Source organism: Scyliorhinus canicula, chromosome 15 (assembly GCF_902713615.1).
Source record: "Scyliorhinus canicula chromosome 15, sScyCan1.1, whole genome shotgun sequence".
In the NCBI taxonomy this organism is placed as follows: domain Eukaryota; kingdom Metazoa; phylum Chordata; class Chondrichthyes; order Carcharhiniformes; family Scyliorhinidae; genus Scyliorhinus; species Scyliorhinus canicula.
The window spans coordinates 126022075-126038235 of NC_052160.1; the positions used below are offsets into that span (position 1 = coordinate 126022075).

The 16161-nt window shown below is 46.1% G+C and overlaps 1 protein-coding gene across 5 annotated transcripts in view; it reads left to right on the forward strand.

Annotated features, from left to right (window-relative positions):
• Positions 1–16161, forward strand: part of foxp4 (forkhead box P4) — a 483722-nt gene that overhangs the window by 125384 nt on the left and 342177 nt on the right. The window contains exon 1 of one of the 5 annotated variants that reach the window (XM_038819850.1): positions 616–647. The exons of the other annotated variants lie outside the window; for them this stretch is intronic. The gene's annotated coding sequence lies outside the window, so the exon portion shown is untranslated. Of the gene's footprint in view, positions 1–615; positions 648–16161 lie in introns of those variants that run through there. 5 annotated transcript variants of the gene reach the window in all.

Here is a 16161-nt window from a genome sequence, read left to right on the forward strand (position 1 = left end):
ATTAATAAGGGGATCAGGGGTTATGGGGAAAAGGAAGGAGAATGGGGAAGAGAAAAATAGCAGCCATGATTGAATAGCAGCGCAGACTCGATGGGCCAAGCGGCCTAATTCTGCTCCCATGTCTTATGGTCTTATGGACTGGCCATACTAAATTGCCCCTTAGTTGCCAAAAAAATAATTGGCTACTCTAAATTTATTTTAAAAATTAATATTTAAACACACAATGCTGCAGTCACAACTGGATCGTAATCAGGAGAGAGGCCAACACTGATGTAATTCCAGAGTGAAACCGGGATGCACTTTCTCACACAAAGTGAACTGGAAATCATAACTCGCTCTCTGCAAAGCTTGTGGATGCTGGGGGCAACTGAAGCGTTCAAAGCTGAGATTATAGACCTTTTTGGGGGAAACATTAGGGTATCAAGGTCTGTGAAGACAAGACAGATAAATACAGTGGAGATACCAATTAACCATGATCTAATGGGATGGTGGAACAGGATCAAAGAGCTGAATGGCCTCCTGTTTGGAAGAGACAACACTGTCACCTTGCCTTTTCCCTACAGTTCTCCCCATTCAGCACTCTCTCCCGAATGTCGCTTGGAACCAGTTCCCTTCAATGCGGCGACTGAGCGTTAGTTTTGTGGCAGGTAAGTAGCTGATTCATTGCACGGTATCATCACTGGGACCAAATCCCAACCTATCCTTACCTGGCCTCCTTTATTGTGATGTCTGAATCGTTGGAATGGTCTGCAACAGTCAAAGTCTTGGGTGATACTGACAAGTTATTGGACGGCTCTTCATGGCCAGGCAGCCATATTCCCCCTACCCCCACCCCTCACCCTCAGTGATTGGAGAAACAAAGCCTGCAATTTAGGCTCCAGTACAACTGAGTAAAGAGCAGCCAGTAATTAGAGAGAAGAGGCTGCCGTCCTGAGCGATGGTTCATCCAGGGAGACCAGCTGGGAAAATGAACAAAAGAGGTCTGTGTTTTTGTAAAATGTAAACCTGTGGAGGAAGGAGCGTATACTTAACCTGTGAATAATCCAAACTCAGACAAAAGCTGCAGTATACGGTTCACTTTTACATGCTCTGTGCTTTTAAAAAAAATATTTGTGGAGTTTGATGAGGAGCCAGGACTATTTTAAGCGGGCAACTTAAACTGGCACAAACTTCCAGAAAGTGTAGAAGTAAAAGGAAATGTGCTAGCAAAGGGCAAACGATCAAAAACAGAAATATGCCATTTTCTCCCATATTGAATTGCTTTATCTATTTTGTGGATATGGTATTGGGATCTGGAATAAACTCTTCCACCTTTATTGCCTCTTGAAAATTAACATTGTCCCATTCTCCTTAACTTGCTAACATCTTTCTCTGGTGCTGTTAGTTGCCATGGTTTTTGTCCCTTTGTTGCTACAGTGTTTTCCCATTCTTCATCGCTGCTTCATATTCTCCAAGGCATGGGGTCAGTTTCTAGATATACATTGGCGACACCCAGCTTTATACCTCTCTGCTATGTTCCGTGACCACATGTCTGTATCAACACGGTCGGACTGATATTAACAAACGAGTCAGAATCTGCTGTCATTGAACGCTGAGAAGATTGAATCTGTACCTTTCAGCCATTGCCATAATCTTCACACCTTTCCATCGACTTCACCTTTCTCGTTGGTTAGAGAGAAACTGTTGCCTCTTGGGGAGGGAGGGGAAATCCAGGACAAGCGGTATAATCTTCAAATTTAGGCTATGTCATTCAGAGGTGATGTCAGGAAGCACTTCTCCACACAAAGAGGAACGGAAATCTAGAAACCCTCTCACCCCAAAAAGCTGGGGGCCAATTGAAAATTGAGATTGCTTAAGTATTACGAAACCAAGGTAGGTGGATGGGGTTGAGATACAAATCAGCCAGGATCTGATTGAACGACAGAATAGGCTTGAGGGTCTTAGTCACAACTTCCTGTTTCTATGTTACTTGATCCAGCTGATGACCTCCACATTGTGCTCACTCCAGAGCTGAACTTCAAACACCAAACCCTATTCAGAACCAACAATGCAAATTTAATCTCAATTTGTAACCTGACCATATCTCTTACCCATCCCTTGCTGGCCTGAAAATGTAGTGGGGGTAAGCCGCTGACTTGAACTACAGCAGTTTTGGGGTGAAGGAATTGCTACAGTGCTGTCTGGCAGGCAATTCCAAAGGATAGATGCTGATGTAGGAAGGACAATGTATGCCTAGGTCAAGAAGGAATAGGACTTGGAGGAGAACCTAGAGATGGTGGTATATCCAAGATGTGGTTGTCCTTCGAGACACGGAAGTTAGTTCTGCCGAAGTAACCTTGGTGTGTTTCTGCAGCTTATTATTTATATTGTATGTTTGGCAGTGTGCTCTGTAGGTTATATATTCTGCAGTGTATTCTATAGATTGTATATTCTGCAATGTATGCTGTGGATTGTATATTCTGCAATGTGTTCTGTAGTTGTGCGTTCTGTGGACTACGTTGTGTAGATTGTATGTGTTTTTTTTAAAAAAAATTTAGAGTACCCAATTATTTTTTCCAATTAAGGGGCAATTAGAGTGGCCAATCTACCTATCCTGCACATATTTGGGTTGTCGGGGTGAAACCCACGCAGACACAGGGAGAATGCAAACTCCACACGGACAGTGACCCAGGGCCAGGATTACGAACCCAGGTCCTCAGGGCCGTAGGCAGCAATGCTAACCACTGTGCTACCGTGCTGCCCAGTAGATTGTATATGTTGCAGTGTATTCTGTAGTTGTATGTGCTGCAGTGTATTCTGCAGGTTGTATATACTGCAGTGGATTCTGTAGTTGTATATTCTGTAGTTGTATATTCAGCAGTGTGTTCTGTGGATTGTACATTCTGTAGGTTGTATATTCTGCAGTGCATATTGTAGGTTGTACATTCCGTGATGTATTCTCCAGATTGTATATTTTGTTAGTTGTATATTCGGCAGAGTATTTTGTAAATTGTGTATTCTCTAGATTGTATGTTCTGAAGGCTGTATATTCTATAGCTCGTAGATTCAGTAAAGTTTTCTGTAGGCTGAATATTCTGCCGTGTATTATGTGGATTGTACATTCTGTAGATTGTATATTTTGACAATTGTATATTCTGCAGTGTATTCTGTAGGTTGTACATTCTGCAACATATTCTGTAGATTGCATATCCTGCAGTGTATTCTGTAGGTCGTATATTCGGCAATGGACTCTGTAGATTCCGCAGTGTATCGTGTTAATTGTATATCCTGCAGTGCCTTCTGTAGGTTGTATATTCTGTGGATTGTATATGCCACAGTGTATTCTGCAGATTGTATATTGGGCAATGTATTGTGCAGATTATATATTCCGCAGCATGTTCTCTAGATTATATATTCTGCCATTGTGTATCAGGATGCAGAGGGTGAGATAGTTCATTTCTGACCCTGCTCTCTGCCCACACTGTCACTGGGCCAAGTGTAATGTCCATGGCAGTGCGAGGCTTGACACCTCTTGAGTGACCAGCTCGCTAATCTCTGCCCTCCACCCTGTTGAAAAAAACTCCACTGTCCCATGAGCTCCATCGTTCTCAATTTGCTGCCTCCTGCCACTGCCACCCAATGAGCTTGGGAAGAAAGCAGAGGGTGAGCTGCGATGCCTGACGCAGTCGAATTGCCCGCCAGCCCTCGCTGTCCAGGAGACACGCACATTAGCTGCTGTCACTGGTGGAATCGCTCCCGCTGACAGCCAGCGCCTTCAGGAGAAACCCGGGGAGCTGGGAGAAAATAATATAAGATTCATTAATAAAAATAAAGGAATCCGTTTCACGGCGAACAAAGAGTACAGATTGTGCTGGATGTTTCTTAATGACATTCATTGAATTACACACACAAAAAATAATTTGACCTTGTCATATTTGTGGGAGTGCTGTCAGTGTTACTGGAGCCGTTTCCATTACAGACTTTGTTTTGCTATTAATTTTCATAATTACTAATTGAACAATGAGGCACAATATTATCTGCAGGACAGGGCAAATAAATATGTCATAATTACAGTCAAAGATGATTTTCCCTTTGCCAAATTTCAGCAACAACCGCCAAAGCATTGAAATGGGTTGGAATGGATTGGGGAATTTATATACCTTCTCTCGACTTTTAATAATTGGAAAGAGAGTAAAGTGAGGAAGTGGCATTGTAGCCCAGAAATGAAATATGATATGATAATTATCTAGGAGAATGTTAAAGTACTGAAGTAGCAGCCTTTCTATAGACATTATGCTGGATCCTAAATACCCGCCTGGAACATGCTGCTGGTGAATTAGTTCTCAGGAACGCAGCTCCGTTTATTATGCTGTGAATTTCTCTCTCTCCTTGCCTGTGTGGCGTTTGATGGTTTTTTTTTCTATATTGTGAATCCACACGGGAATTAATACTCATTCATTGCCCCTCCAGAAATTACTTCTGAAATGCATATAATCTAAAAGATGCAAATGAGCTTGCCTCGTTGCTCCCTAGTTAATACAAATTATCATCTGCTTTTTCCACTGTCATTATAAGCAGCAATTCCATCACCCTTTTGTGGTGCATTTTTTGATATAAAAATAGGCCCTTTTGCGTTTTGAGAGGGAAATTTTAATATAAGGTAGGGAGGTGGAGAATTATTTTTAATTATTTTTTTTTCCCTATTCAGACAAAGTGCCCAGTACGCTGAAACTCCCAATGTCACTGCTGACCTATTTAAGCGAGAATTGTGTCCCCTCACACTGTCAAGGATTTTCTATCTCTTTTGACAGGAAGTGAGTCCTCAGGAAAAGAATGAATTTCCTCTGCTGCCCCTGACCCGTCTCAACCCCCTCCACCCCCCAACCCTTCCCCCCACCCCACCCAATATTCTGTGGAAAAGACTTTCTTTCGCGTGGAACCTTCTCTCTCTTCCACTTTAACCCTATTTTTTTAAAGGAGTGATCAATAATAATCTTTTTTATTAGTGTGACCATTATCACTGACATTAGTGTGACCATTATCACTGCAATGAAGTCACTGTGAAAATCCCCTAGTCGCCACACTCCGGCGCCTGTTCGAGCACACTGAGGGAGAATTCAGAATGTCCCAATTCACCTAACATTGAATGCCTTTCGGAACTCTTGAGAGGAAACCGAAACACCCAGAGGAAACCCACGCAGACGCGGGGAGAACGTGCAGACTCCACACAGACAGTGACCCAAGCCAGGAATCGAACCCGCTTCCTGGCACTGTGAAGCAACAGTGCTAACCACTGTGCTACCGTGCCGCCTAGATCAGAGCCTCATCACTAGTTTCTAATCAATTCATCCTCTCTACACAAACACACAAAAGTGAAGTAAATCTCTTCAACTGGGGGGGGGGGGGGGATGGAGGCGGGGGGGGGATGGAGGCGGGGGGGGGGGGGGATGAAATGAATGAAAAAAAATTGCTTGAGAGTAAATACTTTAGCTTTTGCTGAGGGTAGTTCAGTGTCAGATTGACAATAACTTCTGCACGGGCCAAACACAGGACCCAAGTGGATACACACCTCATTTACCATCTCTAATGGAATTGTTAAATTGCACCAGGGCATCTGATTCACACTGTTTGATAAACAGAATACAGTAAACACAACTGTCTGCCTCATACAAGTTCAGGGCATCCTCCAGATCACCATCTCTGGTGTGGTACAATATGTTCAATCTTCCTATTGTTTTTGTTTACAGACAAGTGCTGACTGAATCATTAAATAGAGTGTGGGATAGAGGACTACAAATTGGCTGCTTTCAATGTGCTGTTGATGGAAATCCTGATCCAAGTAAAACATTTCTTGGCAAAGGGATTCTCTGTGTCAGGACCCAGGCAATGTGACTTGATGATTCATTTGTTGTTTTCTTTTTGCGCTTCTTCTGACTTTTCTTGTGATTGAGAATGTCTGTTGTATTTTACTATTATTCTGCATCAATCTCTCTTTCTAGTTCTTCTGAGTCTCTCTCTCGCCATGTCTGTTTTATTTTCTCTTCCTTGTGTCTGTCTCTCTGCATCTCTCCCTCCCCTCCTCCCCATCTCTTTCGGATTAGGTTTTTCTCACTCTGTCTTTCTCTTACACGTCCACACTCCTTCCTCTCTCTTATCTCTGTCCTCTAACCTTCACTTTCTCTTCCTTTACCTTGAGCTTACCCAAGCCGCCATTGAGGCAGTGGCGTGGTGGTATTGTCACTGGACTAGTCATCCACTGACCCAGAGTCTGGGGACCCGGTTCAAATCCCATCATGACAGATAGTGAAATTTGAATTCAATAATAATCTGGAATTGAAAGGTGTCAATTGTCGTAAAAACCCATCTGGCTCACTAATGCCCTTTAGGGAAGGAAATCTGCCATCCTTACCTGGTCTGGCCTACATCTGACTCCAGATCCTCTGCAACGCCCACATCCCTCTTCACGTCTTCTTCCTCTTTTAGGGTGCTTTCAAAATCCTATCTCTTTGATGAAGATTGTTGATGACCTGGCCTAACATCTTCTTATATGTGTCAGTGACAAATTCCATTTGATGGTCACTCCTCCAAAGTACCCTGGGATGTTTTACTGTGCAAATGATGCCAAATCAATATAAATTATTCAGCTTCCGCTGACACTCTATGGCTACTCCCAATTCCATTGAGTTTAAGGCTGGCTAGTTGTAACCTTTGTGGTCCTGCTAATCAGCTACCTGTCCATTTCTGTTAAAAGGTGACTGTGGCCCAATGAGGATGGAGGAGAATCAGGCAGCTGGTCGCGGTGTAGCTCTGGAAAATGGGTGTTTTCAGCATTCTGCAGTGATGGGGGGAAGATTGGGACTGCCTGATATTTGGGATCTCCTCTGTCAGGAGCTAGCAAAATGCTATTGTGGTCTCATAAATCCTTTATTACTGAGTCTCCTATGCTGTTTGGCTTTCTCTTCTCAACCTCTCTTCTTATTTCAACCATTGGAACAAGAGCAGGCCATTCAGCCCCTCGAACCTGTTCTCTCTCTATCCTGTTCTTCGATCATTCCCTGATCCTTGTACTTTTCTTTCCTCCTTCTGTGCCTTTCGGGCTGAGTTCTGTTTGTTCCTGATAGTACAATTAGGATAATCTGGGGTTCGATTGGGGAATTTGAAACGTGAGATATTCCCGAAACCACTAGCAATGTTGAAGATTGAGTTCACCCGGTTCAGCCCCACAACCAAAAACTGTCCACGTTGTGAGATTTCATACCTGTGTTGGTTCAGGAAGGTTCTTTAAATTACAATCATTTTCTTAGAAAGAAGGCAAAAATATACTAAGAAAATGACTGATGTGCACCCATGAAACTATCAAGATGTTCAATAGCGTTTTACAGCGTTATTTTCAATCATTTCAAATCGAGTGATGAACTGGACACTCTTTTACAGAGTTATTTTCAATCATTTCAAGTCGAGTGATGAACTGGACACTCTGAATAAAAATGCTTATTTTTGGTGATAAACCCATTTTCAGCTGCATTAATAAAACTGCAGCACATTATCACTCTTAAACATAGCAAGGATTATTTTATAATGGAAGAAAAAAAAATTAAATTCTATTACATGGCCCAATTACGCTGGTTCGGTGTAGATTGTACATTTGTAATTATGGAAATGAATTTCAGAGGCGCCTTGTACTGCAGTCTGTCCCAGCAAAACCTCAAACGCATTTTGAACACCGATTCTAAATTGTGCCAAAAGTGGAAACTCCACCCCTTTGCTATCTCTCGATCTTTCCATCATGTCACGATATTTATTGCAGGGAGGTGATGGCGACACGGTGGTAACGTCACGACTGATTGAGAGGTTTGGGTTGGCGGAATTCAAAGTTCGAAGTTCAATCAATAAATCTGGAATGGAAAGCTAGGCTACTCAGTAATGGCGGCTGCCATCAAATGTTGTCAAGGGGGAAAAAGAAAAATCTGGTTGACTAATGTCCTTTTGGGAAAGAAATCTGCCGTCCCTACCTGGCCTGGCCTACATGTGACTCCAGGCCTGGCTTTCATGTGACTCCAGACCCACAGCAATGTGGTTGATACTTAAATGAGCCCAGCGAGCCACTCAGTTCAATGGAGGATGGGCAGCAAATGCTGGCCCATCCAGCGACGCCCATGTCCTGTGAATGAATAAAAGGAAATTAATTGTGCGCGCGCTTTTAATTCCTCACACCCTCACTGTGTCTGTCTATCTCGCCAGCCGGAGAAAGTAGATCACATGCAGCATTTGCAATTAAATAGCACAATTAAAAAGCGCGTTTACATTTTGACAATTTTTCAATCCAGTCGCCCTTTCAGCTTTTTGTAAGGAAATGGATACCTATTTATGGGAAGCATCTCTGAGTAAAATTTATGTTCATTGCTGACCATCCTTGCGCAGCACAGAAGGTGCAAGAGTCGGTGGCAGTGAGAGATCTTGAAAAAATATCAAATGACTATTAGGAATTGAAACACCCTAATGACTGGCATTATCATTCATTATGTATAGGATCCAGTGGGTACAATTGCTGTCTTTTGTTTTCTGTCAAACTTCAACACTGAAAGTGATGTGTGCATGATAGCATAATGAAATCGGCTGAAGATAATGGATTTGAAAATATGCAGAAAACCCTTTAGTGCATTTGGAACAGAACCAAGCCTACTCTGAAAGAATTGTCCCAGAATATATTAATGAATTATTCTATCCTCAAGATTCTATTTTTTTAATTCAGCTTTTTATAAACGTGAGGACCAAAAGTTCACCCCCCCCCCCCCCCCCCCCCCCCCCCTCCCTCTGGTGGATCTTTTTCCTGTGTCTCAGGCTGTTCTGCCCCGGCCGTAGCACAGGAATATATAAAGCTTGCCTTTCACCGATGGTGACAATTGTTGGAGATAACGCGCAAAGATTTCTGGCAAAGGACCCACAATTGGAGAGATTAGGTTGTGAACTTAAGTGAAAAGCAGAGGCGCGCTGAAGAGACACGGGTTCTGAGGTGGCATTTGGGGCAATAGGCTCAGGAGACTGAGTACGGAACAGGTGTTGGTCTAACAGAGTGCCACCCAATCTTGAATCATTGAAGCACTGCTTTCAAATTGGGTTTGATGGAGTTCTGCCTTTGTGGGCTGAATTTTACCAACCGCCGTTGGGCATGTTTTTGGTGGGAGAAGGCATGTAACGTATGTCCAATACATAGCCTACCGTCTTCCTGCTCGCCGCTGACTCAGTCCCCATAATGGGGCTTGGGTAAAGCACCCATGAGGCCACCGTAGGCCGACTGTGGTCCCCACTTAAGGTACTCAATCCGCCCCTGCTGTCATAATACTCTGAAAAGGCTGTATTTTCACCAAGGTTGGTTGAAGATGAGTAGGAAGGGGGCGGGGAATATCTTTTGGGGGTTGACCTGTGTGTATCAAGGGGTCCCCCCCCCCCCAAGATTATACACCCTCATTTTGTGCATCCCCACCTGGCCTCCAAAGCCACCCCCCCACCTCACCATTCCTCTTCCTAGGCTGCCCGATCCCACCTCACTCAAAAAGGCCCAGCTGGGCTGTCTCTGGCATCCATGACACTTCATTGTGAGGCCGCCTTGCAGTCCCACCAATGCCCACTGCTCTCCCCCTGTGTTGCTAAGGCTGCAAGAGCTGCCAGCCAATCCGATGTCATGACAACACTCGAGAGTGGGACTTCCTTCAACTGAGGGTCAGATGGCCACCTGCTGTTTCTTGTTAACCTGGTTGACTTTTCGTCGGAGGAGAATGAGCGGGATGTCTTCCTGAAAAAGCAAGCATGATGTGTTTGTCTCTCTGTCTGTCTTTGCCTGTCCTTGCTTGCTCTCACTTGCTGTCTCTTACCCTTTCCAGAAACATGAGTGTGGAGCAAGCGTAGGTCATAGAGCCCCCTTGAGCCTGCTCCACCATTCAAGGAAACCAGAGATGGCCTTTGGCCTCAGGGCGGGAACCGACCCTATCTCCAAATCTCTGGCTCCCTTAGTATCCAAGAGTCTATTAATCTTGGTCTTGAACTTATTAAGCCAGTCAGCATTCAATGCTCTTGGGGGTAGAGTATTCCAAAGATTCTCAGCGCTTTGAGTGAAGAATTTCCTCCTCATCTCAGTCCAAGATGGGCGGCAGATGGAGATTCCCTGAGTAAGAAGTTGTGCTCGTTAGTGCTATTTATTTGGGCCTTGACGAGCACCCTTCCATCTCCAAAACATGTTGTGCGCACATTTATTGGGTAAATCATGCCAAACTCCATGCTAGAGTTCACAGTGAATATCCACAGGAATTATACAAAGCAGGCAGGTGACCTGACCAGCAACACGAGTAAGATGGATTTGACATTGCTGCATTTTGGAGCCGAATGCAACAAGCAATGCGCTCTGCTGGCCCCACGCAGCTGCAGAAAGGGCGCCCAGCAGTAAATACATATAGATTAGTAGCTACTTTCTATCTCCCTGGTTAGTGGTACAACTCTCGAAGTGTTAATTGCTTTCTGAAGTAGTTTAATGTGGTTGAGGTCAACAGCGAGAGGTATGGCTGCTGCTGAAGGACTTTTCACTGACAACAAAGGTTTTGCGCAGTTCAGGTGCTCTGCTATGGGATTTGCCTTGAAATACAGCATGGCTGGGGAAATGAAGAGGCCACGCAGAGCATGCCAGCTGCTGGAAGATGGAGGAAGAGAGGGTGATGGGGTGTAGGCACGAAGCCATATCCACCCAGTGCAGCGCAGGCTATGAGATATCTTTACTTTAGTAAGGAAATCTTCGCTGAAACGTGCCAGCCTCTGTCACCACACCTGCAACCTCAGAGCATACTGAGGCCACGGTGCTGAGATTTTCTACATCTGGATCTGTCAGGTTAGAACTGCAGATATTTACAAGTACTCACATTTAGCTGTGCACTGGGAGATCATTGAGGCTCTGTATTGAAGGGAAGCTGACTACATCAATTCACTTCTCGCCAGAGAAAAGCAGGCCTCATCAGCATTCATCTTCGGGAGGATTGGCCACTTTGTGACATACAAATGCAAACTCTGCCCTGTTCTGGAACTGATTCAGAGGCCATTCCCACAACATGAAGCTGAAGTGGGACTGTGGTTAATGAAACACACAGTTTAATGCCCACAGCCCTGGCAGCAGTCAGCAGCTCTCCACTCTGTGGATGGCGCTACACCAGCTCAATTCCAGAAATTCAACAACAAGCCAGAATATAGCTCTCCCCTGACAATGTGATTGCAAACTCCAGTGTGTAACGTACCAAATCATGTATCGAGCATGTTTGCAATGAAAGCCATACTGACACGGAAAATATAGTGGAGCAGAACACTGACAGGCGGTATGGAGGAGGCCTGCGGCACTCAGCATTCAGAGCTGTATGTACTGAACAGTGTGTTACACAGGGAGAGCTGTGTGTACTGAACAGTGTGTTACACAGGGAGAGCTGTGTGTACTGAACAGTGTGTTACACAGGGAGGGCTGTGTGTACTGACCAGTGTGTTACACAGGGAGAGCTGTGTGTACTGAACAGTGTGTTACACAGGGAGGGCTGTGTGTACTGACCAGTGTGTTACACAGGGAGAGCTGTATGTACTGAACAGTGTGTTACACAGGGAGAGCTGTGTACACTGAACAGTGTGTTACACAGGGAGAGCTGTGTGTACTGAATAGTGTGTTACACAGGGAGAGCTGTGTACTGATGAGTGTGTTTTACAGTGAGTGATGTGTATACTGATCAGTGCATTACACAGGGAGAGCTGTGTGTACTGATCAACGTGCTTCACAAGGAGCGATGTGTGTTCTGAACAGTGTGTAAGTAATGACAAATGGTTTCCAAATTTAAGATGATTTGCAAAGGAGCTGGAGTGGAGATAAAGAAGCATTTTTGATGCACTGTGTTGTGATCTGGTAAATCTGAAATGGTGGTTGAATCAGGTCCAATTGTCAGTCAAAAGTAAAATGGGTAAACTCTTAGTAGTGAAAAAGTGAGCTTGGGTGTGGTATTAATGGCATTGCTGTTTTAAGATGCTGACACCATCAGCTGAATGACTTCCACCACGTTAGACCAATTCTTTTTTTCGACCTTTGGTGATGAATGTGGCATTCTGGGTGTGGAGTATTTAGAGGGAGGAGCTCACATCATTAATCCGGACATACAAATCAGGAGTAGGAGTAGGCCACTCGGCCCCTCGAGCCTGCTCCACCAGTCAATAAGGTCCTGGATGATCTAATTGTAAACTGAGCTCCACACTCCTGCTTAATCCTGATAACCTTTCACCCCACCTTGCTTATCAAGAATTTGCCTAGCTCCACCTTCAAAACATTCAAAGGCTCTGCTTCCACTGCCTTTTAAGGAACAGAGTTCCAGAGACTCAACCGTCTGAGAGAAAGAAAGATGACTTCATCACTGTCTCGAATGGTAACCTTTTATTTTTAAAAAGTGACCCTTCGTTCTTGTTTCTTCCACAATAAGTAACATCCTCTCCACATTCTCACTATCAAGACCCCTCAGGACCAGGGGCAGGGTTCTGAGCTACCCCCCGGCGGGTCAGAGAATCGCTGGGGGGGGGGGGGGGGGGGGGGGGGGCATGAATCCCGCCCCGCCGCTCCGACACCAGCTGCCAGATTCTCCGGCACCGGTTATTAGGCAGTGCAGGAATCGCGCCGCGCCTGCCGGGGGCTGTTAGCAGTGCCCCCCCCCCGGTAATTCTCCGGTCCCCGATGGGCCGAGTGGCCGCCCATTTTCGGCCAATCCCACTGTCGTGGATTAGACCAGGTCCGTACCGGTGGGACCTGGCTCTGAGGGCGGACTGTGGAGTCCTCGGGGGGCGGGCCCCCACGGTGGCCTGACCCGCGATCAGGGCCCACCGATCTGCCTGTGCCGTGGGGGCACTCTTTCCCGCTGTGCCGGCCTGTGTAAAGCTCCGCCATGGCCGGTGCAGAGAAGAAACCCCCTGCGCATGCGCAGGAATCACAGCAGCGGTTCTGGGAACACGGTGCGCTCCTGTGAATGCGCCAACTCGCGCCGGCCGGCAGAGGCCCTTCGGCGCCGGTTGGCAAGGCGCCAATCACTCCAGCGCCGGCCTAACCCCTGAAGGTGCGGAGGATTCCGCAACCTTCCGGGCGGCCCGACGCCGGAGTGGTTCACGCCACTCCTTGGCACCGATACGGCCTCCCCCACCGAATACCGGAGAATCCCAGCCCTTATATGTTTCAATCAAGTCACCTCTTACTCTTCCGAGCTCCAACAGATACAAGCCCAGCCTATCCAACGTTTCCTCAATAATCAACCCACCCATTCCTGGCATTAGCCTGGCAAGTCTTCTCAAAACCGCTTCCAATGGATTTACAGCTTTTCTTAAATAAGGAAACCAATATTGTAAACAGCATTCCAGATGTGGTCTCACCAATTCCCTGCATAACTGAAGCCTACTTTTGTATTCATGTCCCTCACAGTGAACAATAACATTCAATTAGCTTTCCATGTTACTTGCTATACCTGTATGCTAACCTTTATGATTCATGCACTTGGACACCCAGATTCCTCTGCAGCTCTGCAATCTATCACCATTTAGATGGGGCGGCACAGTAGCAAAGTGGTTGGCACTGTTGCTTCACAGAGACCTGGGTTTGATTACTGGCTTGGGTCACTGTCAGTGCGGAGTCTGGACGTTCTCCCCGTGTCTGTGTGAGTTTCCTCCGGGTGCTCCGGTTTCCTCCCACAAGTCCCGAAAGACGTGCTTGTTGGGTGAATTGGACATTCTGAATTCTCCCTCTGTGTACCCGAAGAGGCGCCGGAGTGTGGCGACTCGGGGATTTTCACAGCAATTTCATTGCAGTGTTAATATATGAACATAGAACATAGAACATAGAATATACAGTGCAGAAGGCCATTCGGCCCATCGGGTCTGCACCGACTTAAGCCCTCACTTCCACCCTATCCCCGTAACCCAATAACCCCTCCTAACCTTTTTTGGTCACTAAGGGCAATTTATCATGGCCAATCCACCTAACCTGCACGTCTTTGGACTGTGGGAGGAAACCGGAGCACCCACGCAGACACAGGGAGAACGTGCAGACTCCGCACAGACAGTGACCCAGCAGGGAATCGAACCTGGGACCCTGGCACTGTGAAGCCACAGTGTTATCCACTTGTGCTACCATGCTGCCCCCGTGAGCCTACTTGTGACACTAATAAAGATTATTATTATCATTGTAAGCTTCTCTTTTGTTCTTCCAGCCAAAATGGGCAATTTCACAATTTCCCACATTATATTCCATTTGCCAGATCTTTGCTCACTCACTTAACCTATCGATATCCTTTTGTAGCCTCCGTATGTCTTCTTCACAACTTACTCTCCCACCTTTCTTTACGTCATCAGTGAATTTTGCAACCTTCCCATTGGCCTCCTCATGCTTGTCATTTGTATAAATTGTAAAACGTTGAGGTACCAGCACTGACCCCTGTGACACAACACTCATCGCATCTTGCCACCCAGAAAATGACCCATTCTGTCTGTATGAGTTAGGAAATCTATCATCAAATATCCAGGACTATATCCCGCTCAGGTTGTGAGCCCTCCTCCCAAAGGCCAGTCAAGTAGTTGACAATGCCACGCGGCTGACTGTCAGTCAGCAATGATCTTACTGTGCCACTTCCGATCACAGTTCCTTAATGAAGCCTTTTTATTGTAATGATCCCTGTACCCAGAAGCAGTATAGTTAGGAAAACTTGTCATTTACTTAGAATATCTTTGGAATCTGTAGTTATTAGTAAGAATGTTTGGAAAGGACTTTTCCGAGTTTGCACCAATTCAAAAGGCGTCATTTGTACCTTTCTTGGACAATATGAAATACAGGTCCCTGTGACCTGGCAGCCCTTGACCTGGAAGCAGTACCAACAGGGAGGAAGTTAGGATATGGACACCATACGGCCAGGGAGAAAGGAGAGCTGCAGACTCAATGAAGAGCTACAGACACAGGAGCTGGAGGGTGAACCAATCCGCACACAGATGCAGAAACAAAGAAAAAGCTGAGACAGAAAAGAGGAGCACAGAGAATTCTTGTGAGGAGAAGATGCACATCATTCTCAGAAAGAGGTCAGTTTTTCTGTTTGATGAAAAGGAGACAGGAACTCTTGGAGATACTGTGCGTGCTGGCTAAAAAGGTCTAAAACCTGGATAGCTGTGTGAATAGCTCAGAGGCACTAAGAGATGGGTGTCTTCCCAGAAGTAGCCAAACCATGAACCTGTGTATTATTGGTCGGTTGAATAGGAACTCTAGAAGTCTACCGCATCTGGACTGCCGTGACCTGGGGGAGAAGGGGTTGGTAAAAGTGTGCCTTGATAGTACTCGTACCCACAAAACCTAAAGGTGATAGCTGTTTTCAGATCAGACTCCTGGGGCTGGATTCTCCTTTTCAGGGACTATGTCCCCACACCATCTTGAAAACTGTGGCCTTTAGGCCAGAAAAAAAGGCCACACATTCACAGCCCTTCAGGGGGCTAGCAGGCAGCTGTTGTGAAGTTCCCAGCTCCAGCTGCAGATACGGACCCCCCCCCCCCCCCCCCGCTCACTTCCGGGTCAGAGACCGCGAATGGGCACGGCAGCGGCCTCCAGCGCCACGCCTTGCTCCATGGGACCGCAGAAATAGTGACCCCGATCGGCCATGCGCCCGACCCGGATCGCCCGCTCAAAAATACCCGGGTCCCGAATTAGGGCCCCCTCCCCCCCGCCATCCGATCGGCCCGCCCCCAGACTCGCGAGTTTCCCAAACGGCTGGGACCATGTTAGAAATACGTCGTTGGGACTTCGGCCGACCGGGGGGGGTAGAGAATGGAGGGTGAGCCTCCAGCAATGGCCGCAGTTGGGAATATGCGGCGTACTTCCCGGGTATGCCGCATTTTGGGTGCCGAAGAATCGAGGAACCGGCGCCAGTCCCGATTTTCATGCATGGAAATGGATTCTCCGCCCCGGCGCCGGACACGATTTAGGTATTGGGGTGCGGAGAATCCAGCCCCTGGTCTAACCTGTGTGAATAAAGAGCAACATAATAGCAACTTTGTAATTATGTAACATGGGTGCTTATGGATGTGGAAGATGCATTTTTGTGCATCGGTTATTTAAAGTGAAACATAACTTTTTATTTGAAGTTATTTGCCTGTTAA